The sequence below is a fragment of the Dipodomys merriami genome, unplaced genomic scaffold, assembly GCF_024711535.1.
Source record: "Dipodomys merriami isolate MVZ:Mamm:240054 unplaced genomic scaffold, mDipMer1.0.p SCAF_163, whole genome shotgun sequence".
Lineage (NCBI taxonomy): Eukaryota > Metazoa > Chordata > Mammalia > Rodentia > Heteromyidae > Dipodomys > Dipodomys merriami.
In genome coordinates this window covers 1,058,011-1,079,091 of record NW_027202971.1, presented here as the reverse complement: position 1 = coordinate 1,079,091, position 21,081 = coordinate 1,058,011, and the positions used below count along the sequence as shown (strand labels likewise).

Below are 21,081 nucleotides of genomic sequence, written 5' to 3'. Positions count from 1 at the left end.
TCCCACAGTGCACAAGGCCAGCATCCCATAATGTCCATGCCAGCATCCCATAATGCCCACGCTGACATCCCACAACCCGCCTGCCGTCGTGCGCCTGGCCGCACCGCGGGAGCGGGTGGAGTGCGCAGGCCGCCGTCTGCCCCGACCGCGCCGACGGCCAGGTGTGGAGAGCAGACGCCTCGCAACCCCGGGGATCCACGGCTGCGGTACCGAGCCCGAGCCAGCGGGGCCCGTGGGTGTGGCACGGGGAGGGGGCGGGGAGCAGAGCTCCTGGGGACGCGGCAGGGCGTGGGCCCGTGGGCGCGGAGTGGGGGGCGTGGGCCCGTGGGCGCGGCGGGGCCAGGCCGGCTGGCCGAGCGCCCCACGTCCCGCCAGCGGCCGGGGCGCCCAGAGATCTGAGGAACCGCGCGTAGGACGGGGCACTGCCCGGGGCCGGCGCACAGCCCTGGTCGCTGACCACGTGGGCTCCCCCGGGGGCAGGGGCCCCGCTGTGGCCTGCCCCACCGACCTGACGCAGGCACCACGCTGGGGGTTCTGGCCGGCTGGGCCTCAGGGTCCCCACAGGGCAGCCGTGGGGGCCCCGCGGCCTCAAGCCGGCTCCGGCAGAACAAGCCCGGGCTGGCCCTCCGCCCGTGCCCGGGGCGGGCCTTTGCATGGGTCCCGGTGGCACCCTGTGGCCGCTCGGTGGCAGCCCCTCCTCGTGGGCATCAGCCCTCCTCGGCCCCATCAGCTCCATGGCCGCCCCAGGAGGCCAGCCAGAGCCTGCCCGTCGGCACTTGCTTGCAGCTCCTGTGGGGGGAAGGGCAAGGACGCGGGGTCCTTTGCAGAGCCGTCCTCTGGGGAGCAGGCCGGAGAGGCCAGGCAGGGGGGCGGGGCTCAGCCGGGCTGCCCGTGCCCAGCTGTCTGACCTGGAAACCGCACATCTCCATGCCACCCATTCAGCCTGGCTCGGGATCACTTATTCACTCAGCGAACACTTGCTGCCCCTCTCCCCCACTGTTGAGACACAGTCCTCTGTTTTGTGCTTGCCCGCTTTGAGGAAGCAGTGGCCAAGAGCCACATTTATTCCGTCCAATGTGCAGAGGGCTCTGGCTATGGGGACTCAGGAGGAGAGGCTGCCTGCCCCTTGGAGGCTGGCTGCTCTGTGCCTCAGTTTCCACATCAAGGCATGAAGAGCCGCACTGCCATGGGCACAGACCCAGCGCGACCTCAGTCTGCCCCCAGCAGTGCTTTGCCAGGAGACCGTGGGGACTGTCCTTTCCAGGCAGGTGCCCCACAAGCCTGCTCCCCCGCCTCTCAGCAGGGAGGCCGTCCCAGGGCCGAACCTTGGCCCCAGGTTCCCAGGGCCGAGGACGGCACAGGGCCAGTTGGCATTTATGCTTATGCCAGTTTCTGCTGGACTCTAAGTCCTCCAGGCCTGGCCAGGCCCTCAGCTCCGTCCTCCTGGGGCCTGAGGTGGACACTGAGGCCTTATCTTCCAGAAGTATTTTGGGAAGTCCTGAAATGGGAGCTTTAGCCCAAGGAATCTTCCAGACATGAGAAAAGCCGCTTCCCTAAGAAGGCAGGCAGGAAGGCCGTTGGAGAGGACACAGTCAGGGGTCACCTGACTGCCCCCTGCCTTAGTTTCCCCATCTTCCCATGGTGAAGCTGGTACACTGCAGTCATCAACAGATCCTGGCCATGCCTGTGTTGTTGTGATGGTTTATGCTGTTAGAACAGGAGGGCTGGGGACCTTCCCTGGCAGGAAGAGGTGAGTGGCAGGCAGTGAGCTCGTTGGCGCCCGTCTCAGGATGTTAGTGCCCCACAGGGACGCACCCAGTGGACCTCTGCAACCTCTGCGCTTGGGGGGAGTCTGCAGCTGAGTTGGAGTTGGGTGGAAAAGATGATCATGGTTGATTAGTGCTGCCTAATATCTGTGAGCATGATCATCGATGAGTGCTGCCTGAGTTCAGTGAGAAGGAAGGTCATGATTGATTAGAGATGCCTGATTCCAGTGGAAAAGATGGCCATGGTCAATTAGTGCTGTCTGAATTCAGTGTGTGTGGGGGTGAGGGGGGGAGGAATGATCATGATCAATTAGTGATGCCTGAGTTCAGTGGTGAGGATGATCATGTTCGATTATTGTTGCCTGAGTTCAGTGAGACTGATGATCATGGTGGATTAGTGATGCCTGCCCTGAGCATAGGTAGCGAGCACTAGTGGGTGAGCTGTGGACTTCCTGTTGTTGGGCTGATTAATGTCTTCCCCGTAGGTGGAGGGCAGTAGCTGTTGATTAGGACTGTACATCAGGACCGACCTTTTAGTAAGGATTAGATAAATGCATGTTTCCTGGCTTTGCACTGACCTGAAGTGGGGCTTGGACCACATTTAAAACTCTCTAGGGGGTTCTGATGTCTGCCCAGAATGAAACTTGCCCATAGAGAAAAAGAGGGTCCCCAGCCCAAGCCTAGGGTCCTACAAACAGCTTGGCCCTCCCAAGTGGAGAACATGGCTCTGGAGGAGCAGGCTCCTGAGAACCACAGGGAGACGCTGCTGCCACCACCTCCATCACCCCACCAGCCTGCCTCCTCCCCCAGTGACAGGTGGGACCCCCACTCTGCCCGTCTGCAGCAGGCCAGGCTCCCCCTCCCCTGTTTCGGATACTTCCTGCCCCCCCTCTCTCACACTCTCTCTCTGTCTCTCTCTCTGTCTCTTTCTCTCTCTCACACACATACACACAGAGGAGTGACCATAACGTGACCTGCTTTCCAGATGAGGACAGCATTGGCTCATGGAGCTCGGGTGGTCCTGGGACCCCTGCCACCCTGGGTTGTCTTGGACAGTATGTGGGGGCTCTCCCACCCTCCCAACCTCAGCCTCTCCCACCTTAAGCACCTGCAGAGGAGGAAGGCTGGTCCCCTGGGAGCTTCCAGGGTGGGCTCCCAGCCCCCTAAGGCTGACCCCACTGTACCCCCTAGGCAGAAGGGAGCTGCAGTGCCTGTCATCCTAGCTACTCAGTGGCTGAGATCTGAGGATCACAGTTCAAAGCCAGCCCGGGCAGGAATCTATGAGAGCCTCTCACTCTCGCTCTCTCTTTCTTGCCATTCCTGGGGCTTGAACTCAGGGCCTGGGCACTGTCCTTGAGCTGCTTTTGCTCAAAGCTAGCACTCTACCACTTGAGCCACAGCACCACTTCTGGCTTTTTCTGTCTATGTGGTATTGAGGAATGGAACCCAGGGCTTCATGCATGCTAGGCGAGCACTCTACCATTAAGCCACATTCCCAGCCCTCTGAGTCTCTTATCTCCAGTTAAACAGCAAGAGCTAGAAAAGCTGGAAGTGGAGGTGTGTGTGTGTGGGGGGGAGAACTCCAGAAGGCAGGCAGCCAAGTGTCCTGCTCAGTGGGTCAAGCCAGGACCTGGCCACAGGTCTGTGGGCAGCGTCCCAGGTGGCCGGGAAGTCAGGCTAAGGCCCTGGGGTAGAACGCCCACAGGCCAAGGTGGTTGCAGGGGGAGGGGGGCGGGCCGTGGCGGGAGCCGCTGCTGCCTGGCTGCCTCTGCGGACTCTCCTGAGCTTGCCTGGTGATTTTTCCTCACTCCCAGGCGCGCGGCCTCCTTTGAAGTCTCGGCCAGCTGACTGGGTCAGCCTGTTCCCCAGCCTGGCCCCGGGCCTGGCGGAGAGGCCTCGGGAGATGGTGAGCTCCGCCGACCCGGCTCCCCGCCGCGGGCCTCGTCAGCACTGAAATTACATTTTCAAATGATCCCAGGAAGAACACACATCCGTCCTTCTCAGAAACAGTCCAGCAGCCTGTCCCTGGGGGCCTCAGGGGTCCCCGAAGGGCTCTCCCTTGCCAGAGCAGCTGCGGTCCTGGCAGGGGAAGAAGGATTGGGAGTTCCAGGCCAAGCCGGGCTCTGGAGCAAGACCCTGTCCCAAAGAACCAACCCACCAAAGAAGCAATGGGCTGGGCCGCCCCTGAGTCTCTGGCCTGGAAGTTACTCTGAAGAGCCCCCGCCCCCAGTGTCACCCTGAGATCACCAGCTGTGATCTCATGGCCGCTGTTCTCCGGAAAGTGATGTGATAGTAAGGGGGGCTGGGCGAGCAAACAGGGCTGAGATGGCTCCTCTGCCACTGGAAGTGTGTTGGCCCGTCACACCCCTCTGGTGGCCTGGAACCTTCTGGAGAGCTGAGGCAGTGGCAGGGCCTGCCTAGGGCTGCAGGCCTTGAGTTCAAACCCAGAACTTCATGAGTCAAAACAATGCAAATGCAGTTAAATACACATGAGACAGTTTCCTTTTAAAATGATCTAGGCTGGGCTGGGAAGGTGACTCAGTGGTAGAGCGCTTGCCTTGCATGCATGAAGCCCTGGGTTCAATTCCTCAGCACCACATAAGCAAAAAGAAAAAAAGCCAGAAGTGGTGCTGTGGCTCAAGTGGTAGAGCGCTAGCCTTGAGCTGAAGAGCTGAGGGACAGTGCCCAGGCCCAGAGTTCAGGCCCCACGACCGGACCCAAAAAAAAAAAAAAAAAAAGATCTAGGCTTAAGGATCAGTGAGCCGGGTACTGGTGGCTCACGTGGTAATCCTAGCTACACAGGAGGCTGAGATCTGAGGACTGAGGTTGGAAGCCAGCCCAGGCAGGGAAGTCCAGCAGACTATTGGGGAAGTGGGGGAGGGGGGGAACGGTTTCTTATAATTTTTTAATTGAGATTAAAGTGATTTCATCAATTTCAGAAATTTTACAGTATAGTGAAGTCACACTTTTTTGTTGTTGTTGTTAGTCGTGGGGCCTGAACTCTGGGCCTGGGCGCTGTCCCTCAGCTCTTCAGCTCAAGGCTAGCGCTCTACCACTTGAGCCACAGCGCCACTTCCGGCTTTTTTCTTTTTGCTTATGTGGTGCTGAGTAATCGAACCCAGGGCTCAGGCATGGAAGGCAAGTGCTCTACCACTGAGCCACCTTCCCAGCCCCAAGACTCTTTATCTCCAGTTAACCACCAATAGCCTGAAAGGGAGCACTAGCCCTGAGCAAAAAAACTCATGGATAGCTCCAAGTTCAAACCTCAGGACCTATACAAACCAAAAGCAACTGAAACCAAAAAAGTAAGCCATTATATATATATATATATATATATATATATATATATATATATATATATATGTATGTATATATATATATGTGTGTGTGTGTGTGTATATATATACACACACATGCACACATCTGAGGGAAACTGGGAGGAGAACACAATCAGAGGAAAACGGGAAAACATACAACAGAGGGGCCCATCAGCTGCACTGGACATGGATGAAAACAAACTAAGCAACACCAGGGCAGCGATGGGAGGGAGGGGATGAGAGGGAAAGAGGGGACGACTGACACTAAGCAAAAGAAAAGGAATGTACACACCACCCGATGTAGAAGAAATAGTTGTACTGTCAAAGCTCATAGAATTCATGGGCATTATAGACCACAATATGACAATTTGCCTCATGAAGGTTAAAATGTGTTGGGCTGGGAAGGTGGCTCAGTGGTAAAGTACTTGCCTCGCATGCATGAGGCCCAGAGTTCAGGCCCCACAACCAACAACAACAAAAAAGTGTGACTTCACTATACTATGACATTTCTGAAATTTATGTAATCGTTTTAATCTCAATAAAAAATTATAAGAAACCGCCGCCCCCCCATTTCCCCAAGTGTGTTTGAAATGACTGATGCACTCTCATGAACTCAGGAAAAGTGACGGCGGTGGCTTCCGGCCCGGTGTCATGTGCCAGATGCCAGGCGGCAGGAAGAAGGCTGAGCCACGTGTTTGACCCCATGGAGGACAAGTGTTCTTCCCGTCCTGCCCCCCCCCCCCCCCCCAGTGAGCACTGTTCTAGGAGAGAATTGAATTCGCTCTTGGCCAGGAGACAGTAAAAGAGGGCCCAGGAGAATTTGCTGGAAGTAACAAGGTTCCAAGATGGGTGATGGCCCTGATTTTTCCCAAAGGGAAAATAATATGGGTCTGAGACCCCCAGATTGGGGGGTGGGGGCTGACAGCAAGCCTTCCCAGACGAATTCAGGGATAGTCACTCAGACGGCTGGGGAGAAAAAACAGAATCCTGAGACAGGTTCCCAAAGCCACCTCTGGTCAGCCATAGCCCTGCACCCCAGGAGGCCAGGGCCCTTCGTACCCCGCCGGCTGGAAGAGCCACAGAAACAGCTTCTTATCTCAACAGTGGGGCCTCTGTCCCTTCCTTCCTTGTTCCCTGGCTTCAGTTTTCTGTGTCCACCTTCTGTGGTGCTCTAGCCTAATAGCAGGTAATTTCCCTAATAATTGCCCATCGGCGGCTCAGCTGTGTCGTAATAACTCATATTAGTTGATCATCTTCCTGGCAAGGGAAGGGAAGGAAATCCAGCTCAGCCTGAGAGGGATGTCTGGCCGTCCCGCGCTCAGGGGTGCGCCGGCGCGAACGTGTCGCCGCGGGGAGTGCGCATGCTGCCGTGGGTCTGACCTGCTTTCGTGGCACTGATTTCGCGCTAAGTGGGGACTTCCTCAAGCGGAGCAACTGTCTGGCTGCCCCTTATCACCTTGGCAACGGAGCGGGTCACCCCTGAGCCAGTCCCTGAGGTTCTGCAGGGTTAGGTCACTTCCTCCCTTGGAGACAGGTGGGAGCGGAAGGAAGGGCCGCAGCGGGGACCAGGAGAAGCCGGTGCCGGGGAGGGCGGTGGGGGCGTGGCCCTGCCGAGGCCCCGCCCCAAGGCGGGCGTGGCTGAGAAAGACACCGCCCACTTAAGCCCCGCCCCAAGGCGGGCGTGCTCGTGGATCCCCACACCCTGAGGGGGCGTGGCTTAGAAGAGCACCAGTGGAATGCCTTTGTGGGCGTTCACATGGGCGTGGTCGGAGAAGGCCCCACCCTCGTGACACTGTGATTGGTCGAGCCAATCATAAGGGAGGCGGAGCTCTAGGTGGGATCCCAAGGCCAGTCTCGGCCTCTGCCGTCCCGGCCTCGGGGCCTGGGCTGTGTCGGAGGGGGCCTCGCCCCGGGGCGCAGTGTCCCCACCGGTCCACAGTGAGTTCCAGAGACTTCAGGGCTGCGGCGGCCGGGCCGAGGGGACCGGGGGCAGCCCCAGGGCTGCTGGGCCCCCTGCGGGGACCAGGAGTCAAAGGCCGGGCCTGGGGTCAGGGAGCCATCGGGCCCTGGGCGGCGAGGCCGCGCGTGCCGTGGGTGCCGCCCTCCGCCCTCCGTGCCCGGCGCGCCCGTGGGTGCCGCCCTCCGCCCTCGGTGCCCGGCGCGCCCGTGGGTGCCGCCCTCCGCCCTCCGTGCCCGGCGCGCCCGTGGGTGCCGCCCTCCGCCCTCGGTGCCCGGCGCGCCCGTGGGTGCCGCCCTCCGCCCTCGGTGCCCGGCGCCCTCGGTGCCCGGCGCGCGCCCGTGGGTGCCGCCCTCCGCCCTCGGTGCCCGGCGCGCCCGTGGGTGCCGCCCTCCGTGCCCGGCACGTGTCCGTGGGTGCCGCCCTCCGCCCTCCGCCCTCGGTGCCCGGCGCGCCCGTGGGTGCCGCCCTCCGCCCTCCGTGCCCGGCGCGCCCGTGGGTGCTGCCCTCCGCCCTCGGTGCCCGGCGCGCCCGTGGGTGCCGCCCTCCGTGCCCGGCGCCCTCGGTGCCCGGCGCGCCCGTGGGTGCCGCCCTCCGTGCCCGGCGCCCTCGGTGCCCGGCGCGCCCGTGGGTTCCGCCCTCCGTGCCCGGCGCCCTCGGTGCCCGGCGCGCGCCCGTGGGTGCCGCCCTCCGCCCTCGGTGCCCGGCGCGCCCGTGGGTGCCGCCCTCCGCCCTCCGTGCCCGGCGCGCCCGTGGGTGCCGCCCTCCGCCCTCCGTGCCCGGCGCGCCCGTGGGTGCCGCCCTCCGCGCCCGGCGCGCCCGTGGGTGCCGCCCTCCGTGCCCGGCGCGTGTCCGTGGGTTCCGCCCTCCGTGCCCGGCGCCCTCGGTGCCCGGCGCGCGCCCGTGGGTGCCGCCCTCCGAGCGCGCTGCCCCGTGCGCGACCCCCGGCCGGGCTGACAGGCGCGCACCACCGTGCCCGGCCCTCACCGGGGCTCGGTCGCCGTCGTTTCCTCTCGGCGCTCGTGGGCGTGTGTGTAGGGCCGTTTTCACTCGATCTGTCCTGATGGGATCCCCGGGACCAGTGGCCAAGCCGCCCCTCACCCGCGGCAGCTGGTAGACGCACGTCCGCACCCACCCTGGCCGGGTGCCAGGCAGACCCCAGCTCTGAGCCCCGTCCGGCTGTCATTGGTCTCCCACACCAACACCGCCCCTCCCTCACCGCACCCGAGACTTCTGGAGCAGTCTTCATCCCTGCTGGGGGAAGGGTGACTGTGGACGGCCAGGTGGTGCAAAGGCCCTGTGGTTTCCTGTGGGTGTATCAAGCATTCTGGTGGCTGGTCCAGGGAGGCAGGGCTTGCTGAGATAGGGGTGGGTGGCCTCCTGTGGTAAAGCCTCCCCAGACCCTCACGGCTGGTCCCCCATCACCGGAGGCTCAGTGACACTTGATGGCAGCTTGTGCCTGTGTGGCGCCCACCGTGTGCCCCTTGCACGTACTTGACGGCAGCTTGTGCCTGTGGGGCGCCCACCGTGTGCCCCTTGCACGTGCTTGACGGCAGCTTGTGCCTGTGGCGCCCACCGTGTGCCCCTTGCACGTGCTTGACGGCAGCTCCCATGGTGTTCTTGAGGGCCAGGAACTGGGGATCAGAGAGGTTCGGTGACTAGCCCTGGGTTGCACAGCCAGGCAGTGTCACACCCAGGCTCACGAGCTTAACCGTGGCCACACAGAGCCCGGAGCTCCCTCAGGCAGTGGCTGCGTTGTTTGCAGGAGTCAGGCCATGTGGCTACAGACAGAGGCCAGGCTGACTCAGCAGAGCCCTGGGGGGGGGCATCTGGCCACTCACACCCAGGAGCAGCCTCGGGACCCTGGGCTCAGAGCACGCTGGGCCTGGGGCAGCCCAGGAGGCCCCACCCCCGGCCCAAAGACCACCAGTGGGTGAGGGAGGGTGGGGAGAGGGCACAGTGTGTGGGCACAGGGCGCAGGCCTGCTAAGGATCAGGGTTGGAAGCCAGCCAGGAGCCTCTTCGCTCCTAAGAACCAGCAAAATGCTGGAAGTGTTGCTGTGGTTCAAGTGGTAGAACACCAGCTTTGAGTGAAGAAGCTAAAGGACAGTGCCCAGGCCGTGAGTTCACCCCACTGTGGGCATGTACATGTGCACACACACGTGCACACTCACAGTGCATACACACATGCAGGTGCACATACGTGCACATACACACATATGCAGAAACGCACACACACGTATGTGCATGTGTGCACACACACAGATGTAAAGCTGTCCCAGCAAGGACAGAAGGGAGTCCTGCGGCCTCCTCTGGGCCTGGCCAGCCTGCCCACATTTGTCGTGCAGGGAATGGCTGGATTTGAACCCAGATCCTTTCTGCTCTCTTCCCTCACGGGGCCCCAGAGCCCCGGCTTGGGGCAGAGGCAGGCACTCACTCACACCCGTGTCCAGCTCCCAGCCGCGGCCCGGCACTGTGTGGATGAGCCTCGGCTCAGACCAGGCCTCAGAGGCGGCTGCTCAGAGGTCAGGAGACGAGAGTAGGGCCGTGAGGTGGATTCCGGCCGTGAGCTCTGCCTCCAGGCGCACGGGGCTGTGGGGCCACCCAAGGGCTAATTCCTGACATTCCTGGAGTCTGAGAAAAAGTTGGTGCAAAGATTCCGGAAGGATGGAGACTGGGACTGTGCCGTCTCGGTGGCCCAGATGTGCAGGCAAGGCCGCTGGGCCCAGATGTGCAGAGAGCAGGAGGAATTCTCATTATGCATCTTTAAACAACCCTCACAGGTGGCCAGAGCAAGTCTCCTCCCCTCACTCCGCCTCCCAGGCCCGGAAGCCAGTTCCTCTGGCTCCCCCCCTTCCCCATCTCGGCCCCAGCCTCCCCCCACCCTCTCCCATGGGCCTCCCTGCTGCTGCTCCTCAACCATGCTAGGCACCATCTCACCCCAGGGCCTTTGCACCTGCTCCCCACCTCCCCACCATCTGGATTTCCAGATTTATTTTTTTTCTCGGAGAACCTAGCTACCTCCAGGGTGGCTAGTTATTTACATTACACTCCCCCCCCCAGCCTCAGGGCAGTGGCGGGCACTCGCCCAGAGTGCAAGAGGCCCCCGCCGTCCGTCCATCCCAGCACCGCGGGACGGGGCAGGATGGGCGGACAGACATGGAGCTCGGTGGGTCTGGCTTGGCAGCCCCTCAGGTTTGCCTCCTTCGCCAGGGGAAGGGCCTGGCACACGGGAGGTGCTCCGCGCTGAATGGAGGTCCCCCGAAGGCTCTGTGAGCACGCTTGCACTTGTAAGCGTGCGTGCCCTCCACGTTCGCACCGAAGGCACGGCAGCGCTGGCAGGGAGCCGCCGGGCGGGAGGATCGGGCGCCCTGCAGCCTCTGGGCTGTCCGGGCCCCGCTGGAGCGAGGCTGTCGGAGGGCCCGGGAGCGGCAGCCGCCTCGGCCCTCTCCTCCCAGCCCGGTCCGGCCTGCGGCCCTGAGCGGCCTGACCTGACCGCCTGGCCCTGTCCTTCCCCGGCTCCCAGCTAAGAGGACAGGGGTGTGCGGGGTGTGCGGGGCGCAGGCCGCGTGCGGGGGGCAGAGCCAGGCCCTCCCGCCAGACAGACCCCGGCCAGGAAGACGGCGTGACCGCGGCCGTGCGCCCGCGCCCCGGGCCTGTGGCTGCCTGTCCGCTTCCTGTCCCTCTGCTACCGACTGCTTCCTCTCAGCGTGAGTGTGCGTGAGTGTGCGTGAGTGTGCCCTCGGGCCTCGCCCTCCCGGGCGCAGGCAGCTCTGCTATGGCAGCGGGGCCGAGCACGGCTCTTCCCCGGCGCTCCCGACACGCTCTTTCTTGGCCAGCCCCGGGCCTTGAACTCGGGGCCTGAGCGCTGCCCCCGAGCCCGCAGCCACCGGGGGTGCGGCGGGGGCCGCGGCTCCCACCGCGGCGGCCCGGCCTCGGGAGAACCCCGCGGGGGGAACCGAACCCGCAGGCCCCGCCACCCCGCGCGGCGGGGCGCGGAGGAAGCCCGGGCGCGGCCACTCCGCGGGCCGCGTCCCCGCCGCCGGCCGCCGGCGCCCCACGCGGCGGACCCGGAAGGCGGCGCGGGCCCTTTAAGGCGCCGGGGGCGGCGCGGCGGGCGGACCGCGGAGCCGCCGCCTCCCGCCCCGGCCCCGCCCCCGCCGCCGCCGCCGCCGCCGGGACGCGAGCGGCCGCAGCACCCCGTCCGCGCCCCGCGCCCAGCTGCGGGCCGGGGACCCCGGGCCGGCGCCGCTCGCCTCGCGGGCTGCGGGGAGACCGCGTCCGCCGAGGCCCCGCGCCGCCCCGCCGCCGTCCGGAGGTGAGTCGCCGGGACGCGGGCGGCTTCCGGGGCCGAGGGGACCCCGCGGCGGCCTCGGGCCCGGCGGCGGGGCGGGGACCCCGGGGCGGCCCGCGCGGGGCCTCGGGGCGGCGGGGCCCGGGCTGCGGCCTGCTCCCCGCGCCCGCCCCGCGCCCGCCCCGCGCCCCGCCGGCCCCGCGCCCGCCCCGCGCCCGCCCCGCGCCCCGCCGGCCCCGCGCCCGCCCCGCGCCCCGCCGGCCCCGCGCCCGCCCCGCGCCCCGCCGGCCCCGCGCCCGCCCCGCGCCCCGCCGGCCCCGCGCCCCGCCGGCCCCGCCGGCCCCGCGCCCCGCGCCCGCCCCGCGCCCCGCGCCCGCCCCGCCGGCCCCGCGCCCGCCCCGCGCCCCGCCGGCCCCTAGTTTTGAGAAGTTGCGCCGGGTCCGGGCCCCGCCCGGCCGAGGCCGCGGGAAGCGGGGCGCCGGAGGCCCCGCGCGGGGAGGGCGGGCGGGGCGGGCGCGGGTCCCCTCCCCTCCCCTCCCCTCCCCGCCGCGCCGGGCCGCCCGGGGCGTCTGGGCCGCCGGCCGCCCGAGGCTGAGAACGGCCGCGTCTGTTCCGGTGGGGAGGGGGGCGGGGGGGGAGAGGGGGGAGGGGGAGGAGGGCTGGGGGGAGAGGGGGGCGGGGGAGGAGGGCTGGGGGGTGAAGAGGGGGAGGGGGAGCAGGGCTGGGGGGTGAAGAGGGGGAGGGGGAGCAGGGCTGGGGGAAGGGGGGCGGGGAGGGGGAGGGCCCAGGCCTCCCTCACTTCGTGGGTGGCTTTCTTCCTTTTTTATAAAAAATCCAGGAGAGGGAGGAGGGGGAGCGGAGGGGAGCGGAGGGGAGCGGAGGGGAGGGGAGGGGAGGGGAGGGGAGGGGAGGGGAGGGGAGGGGAGGGGGGAGCGGGCCGCCCTGGCCTGCGCCTCGTGGCGCCCCTGCCGCTGACCTGCCCTGCCCCGGCGGTGACTCGGCCGCGGGGCTGCGGCCTCCCCGGCTCCCGGCCTCGCCGGGGGTCAGGGCCTCCAGCGGCCCAGGCCCGGGGCCCCCTCCCCTCGCCCCCCCATACTCTGTCCCCCAGAGCCCCGTGGACGGCTGGCACCGCCTGCCCTGCTCACTGCAGGAGGAGCCCCGTCCCCCCCTTCTCGGTTTGCACCCCAGAAGCAAGCCACCCCCTGCCGGGCCTGCCCAGCCACCCGTGTCCAGGCCCCGGGCGCAGGACGCCCTGACAGTGCCCGGCGGGGCGCAGCTCAGAGGCCCGCCGCCCCAGACGCCCCCAGATGGGCTGGGGAAGGCAGGCCTTCCGCATGGAGGTCCCAGGCTGCTTTCACACCCTCCCGGGTGAGGGGCCCGGCCCTGGACGCCCCACCGGCTCCCACACGGAGGCTCAGGGTAGTCACGCCACTCCCCCACGGCTGCCCATTGCCAATGGAAGGACTTGCACGCCTGGCCCCTCCAGGTCAGGGCGGCGGCCGTGAGTGTGGTGGCTGGCACTGCCCCTGGCGGAGAGCCACCTGCAGACTTGCGGGCGGCCCAGGGGCCACGGCCTGCGCTCCCCGGCTCCCCGCGGGGCCTGCCGTGCCCGCGCCTGGCCAGTCCCTGCGTCTCTTTGAGGGCTCCTTTCTATCTTAAACATCCGCACGCGCTCGCCGCTGGCCCTGGCATGGAGGCTGTGTTTACTTTGCAAGGACAGCGTGGTTTGAATTTGGTGTTTCGCGTGGTGTCTCGGGGCCGGACGCTATGCTGGGGACGCGGAAGTCCTCTGCCCTTGGCCCCACCCCAGCCCCGAGGTGGGGGGTGCGGTGCTCGCGCCTCCCTGAGGAACCGGTGCCCGGAGGGGCAGGGTGTGCAGGTGGTGCCGAGTGGTCCGCGCCCTCCTGGCCCGGCTGGCAGAGTGAGGCCACAGCTGGAGGGTGCGGGGCTGCCGAGTCGGCCGCGGGGCCGGCCGCGCGGGGAGCCGGAGTCCGGCGCACTCTGGCTAGGTTTTCTTCTTACGTGTTGCCCACGACTCTTCCTCACAGGACCTCGGAGCTGCCTGGACCCCTTCCAGAAGGCGTTTGTGAACGCGCGGCCCATCTTGTTCTTCTTTGCTCTGGCTTCTAGGAAGCCCGCGGCCTTCCGCAGGCTGGTCTCCGTGTCTGGGCTTTCACCTCCTCCACTTGATTTCCCGTTAGTCTATGGCGCTCCCCTTGCCCATCGCCGTCGGGTCTTGTCCTGCGAATTCTTGAGCAGAACTGAGCTCGGGTGAGGGCAGGGCAGGGAGCCCCACGCTCCCCATGCTGTCTCTGGGTGCTGGGCCGCGGCTCCGGGGCGTTCTGTGGGGTGTGGGTCCCGCAGGCAGGGTCGGTCTGTGCGTGTGTGTGTGTGTGTGTGTGTGTGTGTGTGTGTGTGTGTGTGTGTGTGTGTGTGTGTGTCCCTGGCCGCGCTCCCTGGGGTCAGCCTGGCCCAGGCCCACAGCCCCTGGGGTCAGCCTGGCCCGGGCCGCGCTCCCTGGGGTCAGCCTGGCCCGGGCTGGTGTCCTGGGGCGAGGCTGGGCCCTGCCTGTCCCCAGCGGCTTCCTGCGTGTGTCCCCTGCGGGCAGCCAGCACAGCCAGTCCCGGGGATGGTGACGTGACTCCTCACCGTGTCCCTGGCTGTCAGGCCCGGCGTCCTGCACGTCCCTCCTCCTCCACCCCGTGGCAGCGTGCCTGGAGGGTCTGGGGGCCCCGGGTCGTCACTGTGGTGGGGAGGTCGGCCTGGCTGTCAGCCTTCGTGCTGTGCTCCGCAGGGCTGTCGGCTCGGCCGCGGCTGCCTGCCCGGTGTGCGTGGCTGACAGGTGAGCGTGCTGGGGGGGCCGCCCCTGAGGTCTGGGGACCACGGCCACAGGCCTGGTGTGTTGGCTCTTGGTGCCCCGCGGGCCCTTGGCGGGAGTGGTCGTGCCCAGGCAGGCCTGGGCAGGAGGGCCCCACCCACGCGCACGCCCTTCCAAGGCCCTTGCTTGGAAACGGGGCCTTTGCGTGTGTCATTGGTTTCAAAGAAGCCAGGGACTAAAGTAGGGTGTCCTCCTGGGGCTGGGGGGGGACAGAGACATGGGCGCGTGGACGTAGCAAGCACAGGGAGACCGGTGTGGACGTGCAGAGGTGAGCTCCGCTGCCCCGGGACGGAGGGGTGGCGGGGATTCTGGGCAGGCCCTGAGCGGGAGCCTGGGCCACCCCTGCAACCCCAGCACTGGGAGGGTCACAGCTCCGGCTAACCTGGGTCTTATGTAGCGAGACCCATCCCAAAAGCTAAAGCCCCAACCAAACCTAGGCAGGCGGGACTCGGCCCCACGCCAGCTCAGGGGGCCCGAAGCCTGCACCAGGCTTTCTCCCCTCCCCTCCCCTCCCTTCCCCTCCTCTCCCCTCCGCCAGCTACTTTGACTGCCAGCTACTTCTGCTAGACGTGGCGGCGTCCACCGCAGGGCCTTTGTACCTGCTCTGCCTGGACTGCTCCAGATTCCTTGGGATCAGTCCCATGGCTCCTTGCTCCCACATTGCTCTCTCGGGGGTTCTGGCCTAATCTGCCCCTCCCCAGGTCTCTCCCTCCTGTTCTTTGGCCTGCTGTCTCCTGGCCTTGGCCGTAGGTCTGCTGGTGGCTGTCACCACGGCTGGGGTGGACTTTGTTCCCTGCCGTGTCCCGGGCCAGGACGCTGGCGCTCACCTGCTCCTCACGGGCCCTGTGTTCTGACTCCTTGGCACCTCTGTTCCCCGAGGCCCCGGGTGACAGGGCCGCCCCTCCTGTCCCCCTTGGTGGCTGGGGTCGGTCACCCCAGGGTCCGTGCCGCGGAGGAGCAGGTGGTGGCTGGACGGGCTGGGTGGCTCCAGGCTGGCCATGCTTCCTGGGTCCGTGCGTGTGGCCCTGGCGCCTGAGCGGAGGTGCTGGCCTGCCCTGGGGACATCCGACCCCGCTCGCTCGGGCCATCGGTCTGTGGGAGGCGCTGCTCGGCGCTAGTGCTGTGACTGTGGTGTCATGCCTCCACGGCGGGCTCGCTGGGGTCTTTCTGGAGTAGTTTCTGCTTTTCCCCCCCTCCCCCTCTCCCTCCTCTTCCCCCCTTCTTTCCCCCTCCCCCTTCCCCCAACTGGGACCTGGACACTGCCCTATAGCTTTTATGCTCAAGGCTAGATCACGGATCTCAGCCTCCTGAGTAGCTGGGATTACAGGCGTGAGCTGCTAGGGTCTGGCTCAGCCGTGTTTTGGAGCCTGCGGTCGGCCGGTTAGCGGGCACGGCCTCCAGGGATGAGTTATTGCCACGGGCTTCTGGTTTGGACCAGCCCTGGGGAGGCAGAGGCCAGAGAGACCTGGGGACCGTGGCCCTGGCCGGAAGGGAGGGAGCCGAGGGCCCGGCCTCCCCCCGCAGGGACGGGACTGGCCGTCCTGGGCCGTCCCCTCCCGCTGGGCTGTCTGGTCTCACCGCGGCCGTGGCGCTCTCCCCGCATTGGCTGTGGCTGTGGGCGCGGGCTGCCCCTCGCGGCTGTGGGTGAGCCCTGCGGACCTGCGTGCTTGTAGCTTGCGAAGGTAGCGTGGAGGGTCTCGCGGTGACCCGTGTCATCTGTGTCGTGGTATGGGTGATGCTTCTGGAAGTTCAGGTGAAGGGCTGGGAAGGTGGCTCAGTGGCAGAACGCCTGCCTAGCGTGTGTGAGGCCCTGGGTTCGATTCCTCAGCACCATAGACACAGGAAAAGCCAGAAGTGGCGCTGTGGCTCATGTGGTAGGGCGCTCGCCTTGAGCCAAAGGAGCTCAGGGACAGCACCCCCGCCCTGAGTCAAGCCCCAGGATTGGGGGGAAAAGAGAAGTTGGGGTGAACACTGGCTGTGTCCTTGCTACCCTGGTCTGGGTAGCCTTGCCTCTGCCCCGGGGTCCCGGCCTCCCCCTCCTGGGCCTCTGCCCCAGGTCCTGGCCTCCCCCTCCTGGGCCTCTGCCCCGGGGTCCCGGCCTCCCCCTCCTGGGCCTCTGCCCCAGGTCCCGGCCTCCCCCTCCTGGGCCTCTGCCCCAGGTCCCGGCCTCCCCCTCCTGGGCCTCTGCCCCAGGTCCCGGCCTCCCCCTCCTGGGCCTCTGCCCCAGGTCCCGGCCTCCCCCTCCTGGGCCTCGTCCCTGGAGGCTGTCCCCCACTCCCCCGCGCTCTGAAGGTTCTGTGGGTTTGCTGCTTTCTTATTTCTCCCGTCTTTTGGGTGCCTTCACCCTTCCCGTGTTCTCCATGGCCGCTTGCCATGTTTTGTCTTCACACTGGGGGAGGTTCAGGGCATGCCCTGCCTCAGTTTCCCCATGTTGTCTGTAGGCTGTGGTTGGCTGGGGGGGGTCACCTGCCATTTCCTTCCTGGGCCTCAGTTTCCCTGCCTGCTCTGGGGGGCGGGGCAGTGCCTCAGCCCCCTCCTCCCCGGCCCTTAGAGACCCCTGCGGGTTAGGGGAGCTCTGGCTCTTGACTTGAGCTCTTGCGGGTGAGCCAGCGAGTGAGCGAGCCTCTCAGATAAAAGTCGGAGGCCGAGCCACCTAACCCGGTCCAGATTCTGGCGTTTTCTCCGCCCACTCCAGGAGGCCTCGCCTCCCCAGTTTGGGTCTGCTTCTTGGCGAGGCGTGGGGCCCTCTGCACGTCTACCTGGTGGTCCCACCGTGCTGGGCTTTCCGTCCGCACTGCGCACGGGGTGGACCGGCCCGGAGGCCCAGGCTCGCAGCTTGCCCAGCGGCCACAGCGGCCACGGTCCTCATGGTGTGCCTGGCGTGGGCTTGGGAGCCCCCCGGCCCTGTCCTCGCTGGCCCCGCCGCAGAGAGGCTGCATGCTGCCGAGTGCCGGGCTGAGCGGGTGGGGGTGGCGCCACAGGCCGTTGCAGCCGCAGAGACCCACTCAGCTCTGTACCTGCCACGGCCAGAACCCGCTTGGGTTCGAGTCCCCAGTACCGTGCTTCTCACTGTGTGCTTTGCTTTATCTTATCGGTTTATCGGGCGCCGCTCCTAGGGCTTCTGCTCGGGGCCCGGGCGCTGCCTCTTAGCTGTTTTTGCTTCAGGCTGGCTCTCTCCCGCCTGAAGCAGCTCCGCGCCTGGCTTTTGGTGGTTAATTGGATAGGAGTCTCTGGATCCCTGCGGCTCCGTCTGGGTATGGCTGTCCAGGCGGGGCGGTGTCTGTGTGGCTGTGGCTGTGAGCGGGCCGGAGTCTGGTCGCCTTGGGCGGCTGGGCTGGGCCGCTGACGGCCGCTGGCTGGCGCGGGGTGGGGAGAGGGCTTGGGTCCTCCTGGCGGGGTGTGGGATGGGGGCCCGCGCGTGGCCCCGGCTGCTGAGCTGTGGCTGCAGGACGGGCCCCTGGGCCTCTGGTGACAAATCTCTTTCACCATCTCCTGACCCAGACAATTAATTGCTTCTGGCGATCGATGGATCCATGGTGGCCCTGCTAGCCGCCTCCCTGGCCCAGCCAGCAGAGCCCGGGGCTGAGGCTGGTGGTGGGGGTGGGGGTATCGCTGGGAGGGGGGTTTCCTGCCTCTTGGGAGATGAGGGATGGGGGGCGGGGAAGGGGAGGGGGAGAGGAGGAGGGGAAGTTGGGGGCCTGGGTGAGACCTGGGTGACCAGGAATGAAGGGCTTAGCGTTGTGCTGGACAGACAGGTGGACAGGCAGATGGCGTCTCCGGGCTGCCTGGGCCTCTGCAGGCTCTGGGCCTGGCCGGCGCTTGGCTGTGAGCCAGGCCGCTGCGACTAGCGCGCCTTCCGCCCCGCCAGCGGCCGATGCCGCTCCTCCTGGCCTCTAACCGCCCTGGTGCGGCCGCTGCCGGCTCACAGATGGCCAGTGGCGCAGGTGGAGATGGCGCCAGGGGGTCTGGGCCACGGTGTGCGAGCAGAGGACAGGCCCGGGGCAGCAGGCCTTAGCCCAGTCCCCCCCTGGCTGGCTGTGTGGGGCGCTTCGGCCTCCTGGGGGCTCATCTGTGTTGGTGCGGTGGGTGTGGTGGAGACCAGGGCCGTGCCGTGAGCGTCCGCAGGCCGCTCTTACAGTCCCGGTACCTGTCCTGATTATGGTTTGTTTGTTTGTTTGTTTGTTTGGCCTGTCCTTGAACTCGGCCTCGGCGCTGTCCCTCAGCTCTTCAGCTCAAGGCTCGCGCTCTACCACTTGAGCCACAGCGCCACTTCTAGCTTTTTCTGCTATGTGGTGCCGAGGAATGCATGCAAGGCAAGCGCTCTACCACTGAGCCACCTTCCCAGCGCTACTTCGGGCTAGAGTAGTTTATTAGGTCTTTCGAAGTTTCCTGCTTAAGCTGGCTTTGAACCACAACTCTCAGGTCTCAGCCTCCTGAGTGGCTAGGATTACAGGTGTGAGCCACTGGCGCCTGGCTTGTTGGGTTTTTAAGACAGATCCTGCTTTGTAGTCCAGGCTGACCTCAGCCTCACGTCTTCCTGCCTCTGCCTCCTGAATCAGAGTGTCGGCGGCTGCCTGGCGGCCCCTCCCGCGGCCCCGGCCGGTGACATGTCCCCGTCACGGTGGCTCTCTCGCGAAGGCCTTGTGTGTCGGGACCTGGACCGGTGTCAGGTTGGGCTCTGAACTCGAGTTCGGTGCCGTCTGTGGTCTGCCTAGTGTCCCGTTTCCATGACCATCCCAGAGCCCCTTCCTGTCCCCCGGGACTTGGGTGGGTGCTTCCTGCAGCTGGGTCAGATGACCTGAGAACGCCCCCCATGGGGAGAGGGGGCTGCAGGTGGACTTTTCTGGGGCCCTGGGGGGAGAGGGAGCTGTGTCAGCTGGCTGGGGACCCCTGGCTGTGCGTCTGCACTGAGGCCACGTGTCCTCGCTGGGCAGAAGGGCTGACCCCTGGGGGACACAGTGTCCCTCTCTCCCCCTCCCAGGACGGCCTTGGCGTCACCTGTGCCTAGTGAGGCCCTGCCTCTGCCTGGCGTGGCTCCTCGTCCTCGGCGGGCCATCTAGGGCTGTCCTTGCCCTCGGGTACTCGTTTACCCAGTCGCGGTGGTCTGTGTCCTAGGTCCCTGTCCTCATTCCTGCTGCTTGGCCACCAGCTTGTGTCCCCTTCCCCCCTTGTTCAGGTCCCTCCGAGGCCCTGAGGCCTCCCCAGTGCAGGCCCCAGCTGCCCGGGCTCCCAGTCTGTCCCGGCCTTTCCCCTGGGGCCCTGCTGAGTTCCTAGGTGGGGCTTGCGTGCCCGGGTGTGGAGTCGGGATGCCCCTCACTGGCTCCTCCAGCATCTGCAGGATTCGGGCCGGTCAGCGGGCCTCGGCGGCGGGAGGTGACCGGCAGAGGGCGGCTGGACCCCAGCTGCTCCTGGGGTGAGTGCACTCCCTGAGACGGGGCTCTGTCTGTCCATTACGGACAGGCGGCAGGTGGCCGGCCGCCCAGGCTTCGGGAGCCCGGCCCGCCTCCCTGTCAGCCTTCCTGCAGGGCCGGTCTCGAGAGGGGCACACGGATGGGAAAACACACATCGCCGAGAGGAAAGGGGAGAGGAGGGCAGGGCAGGGAAGAAGCCACCGGACCCTCCCCGTGCGCCCCTGCTGCCCCACCGCTTCGAGCCTGGGCTGGGCGGGCAGAGGCCAGCTCTGCCCCTCAGCCTGGCCGCTGGGCCAGAGCTTCCAGAGGGTCGCGGTGGCTGGGCTCAGCGGCACCCCCTCCAGTAGCTCTGAGGCGGCCCGCCCCACGCAAGGGTGGAGCAGAGGCCAGACTGGAGCCCGGGCGCCTGGCCCCGGAGCCCTCACGGCATGGCTGCCCCAGCCCCCGACACCGCGCACGCGAAGGACTTCTCTCTCTTTTTAGTTCCTTTTTCCTTTTCTCGTTTTCACGCCAGTCCTGGGGCTCGAACCCAGCACCTGGGCACTGACCCTGAGCCTCTTTGCTCAAAGCAAGTGCTCTACCCCCTGTGCCACAGCTCCACTTCCGGTTCTTTTGGTGGTTAACTGGAGATAAAGCATCTCATGGACTTCTGTGTTGATGCTGGCTTTGAACTCAGAGCCTCAGCTCTCAGTCCCTAGGTAGCAAGGACTACAGGTGTGAGTCTCTGGTCCAGTTCCTTGACAGGCGCTTGAGGCTGAGGTGTGTGAGGGCCCGGGTCTCCAGGATGACTTGGAGGAATCCCCTTGGTTTCAAGGTTAGGATGAGGGAGGAGAGCCTGCCTCCCCCCCCCCCCCCCCCCCCCGTCTCCACTGTCCTGAGTCACTGGCCAGGCGGGGAGTGGCAGGCGGGGTGGTAGAGGGAACCTGTCTTGGCGGGGAGGGGCCAGCGCCCCGCATCTGCAGGGTCACGCCCTTGGCATTGTTGACCCCCACCTTTCCCGGATCCTGTGTGCAGGGCTGGGGTGCACAGCCTGGGGTTCCTCAGGGTGCGCCCCGTGTGCTCGCCCTGTGCTCTGAGCAGCGCGGGTCGGCCGTGGCTGGGACTCCCTGTCCGCCGTCCTGCACAGCGTGCTGCGCGTGGGAGCCAGTGGTGGCGGAGCTTTCTGGGAAGGTTGTGTGGGGTGCGTCTGCCACCAGCCCCGCCCCGGGGCCCGTCCCCACCCGCAAGCTCCAGCCCACCCGGAACGTCTGACTGCAGCACACCACCGGCCGCCCGGGGCCTCGGTGGCCTCTGGTTGGCACTGCATTTTGTCCTCACTGCGGACGTGAGTGCATTGCACTGACCTAGTGTGCGTGACAGGTTGGGTTTTGGGCTCTTGCGGTCCTATCTGCTGGGTGTGGTTGTCACTGCCACCCGTGGCTGCGCAGGTGATCTAGAGGTTCTTCGGTTTTATTTGGAT

General features: G+C 66.2%; 1 protein-coding gene across 1 annotated transcript in view; it reads left to right on the top strand.

Annotated features, from left to right (window-relative positions):
- Window positions 1-11,318: 11,318 nt before the first annotated feature.
- Ncor2 (nuclear receptor corepressor 2) overlaps window positions 11,319-21,081 on the top strand; it is a 103,928-nt gene continuing 94,165 nt past the window's right edge. Inside the window, exon 1 of the mRNA XM_070024876.1 lies at window positions 11,319-11,357. The gene's annotated coding sequence lies outside the window, so the exon portion shown is untranslated. The remainder of the gene's footprint in view (window positions 11,358-21,081) is intronic.